This window comes from Teleopsis dalmanni, chromosome 2 (genome assembly GCF_002237135.1).
Source record: "Teleopsis dalmanni isolate 2A chromosome 2, ASM223713v2, whole genome shotgun sequence".
In the NCBI taxonomy this organism is placed as follows: Eukaryota; Metazoa; Arthropoda; class Insecta; order Diptera; family Diopsidae; genus Teleopsis; species Teleopsis dalmanni.
The window spans coordinates 240,214,061-240,215,399 of NC_051847.1; positions in this window are offsets into that span (position 1 = coordinate 240,214,061).

Genomic DNA, 1,339 nt, shown 5'->3' on the forward strand with positions numbered 1-1,339 from the left:
TATTGGTACTCAACTTTAATAGTTGAATCCGGGTTTTGACTCTCAATTTTTGTTGTTTTACGGAAGCAAATTGAATATGTGTGCAACCACAAGGGACTTACATGGGTGAATATAAATCACAGCACGTTTAAAATGAGCACGTAAAATGGAATTTACCTTTAATATGTTACAAACATATTAAATATATATACATATATATATATGAGTTTATATAAATGTAAACTCGTATACACTTATATACTTAACTGCGTAAGAGTCAGTCAGCAAATTGGTATATGTGTAATAGGTTACATTTACAGACGTAAGGGAAAATGCTATATTCGTGACCATAGATGCGTGTCATTTTAAAACATATGTGCATTATATAGTATAAAAATACTGGAAATTTAAAGGAAATTATTTGGTATTGCCGGTAATGCTATTACAGTCCTATTAATGGCGTATATGCCATGATGTATGATGTTGGGTGAAAGAAAATAAAGGACAATTGCACCATAAAATTAATGGTAAATGTTAAGTGACTAATATAAGTACATATGTTGATTATTTGCATTATATTTCGATTTTATTTATAATTCCGCTATTGCTTAATACTATATATTTACATATATATATATATACATATAGTATTGAAATAACAGTCATATGGTCTACTTGCTTTAAATGTTTAAATATTAATAAAAATAAATGTTATGGCATAGAGTGGATTATAATATGCAAATAAGTATGAAGTATATTTAAAAAGAAAATGTAATAACTGTCAACGAGGGTTGTTTGATAAATACGCCATACTTGGAAAATGTTAAACTCTTAAAGAGTTTTCTGTTCATTTATATTGTCATAGAACAATGTATAACAATGTAGAAAAATAATAAAGTTACAGTATCTTAAGTTAATCTGAACACATCAAGAATATTAACAAACAATTACAGATGGATATACTAGATGTGTTTCTCCACAACTATAGAATACGAATATTTATACTTCATAGAATCTACAGGTGTTAGAGTTCCTTTATTTTATAATTGAAAGTCGATAGTTAACAGTAGTACGGTCAATTATGATCTATTTAAACTGCAAAACTTAACATCATGATATGAATAACCTTTTTAGATTGTCTCTAATTTAGGGCCCTAATCTCTGAACAATTTACATACAAACTTTTTAAATGCTGGCTTAGTAAACATGCCGTAGAAAGGTACGAGTTCTATTAAAACTTAATTTAATACACTCAATTTCGTAAGTTTTTACCTATTTTATTATCATCGGGTTCAGATATACAAAGCTGTTTTACTTCATTCATGCAATCCAACCTGGATGGAACTAGAAGAGAGGACTA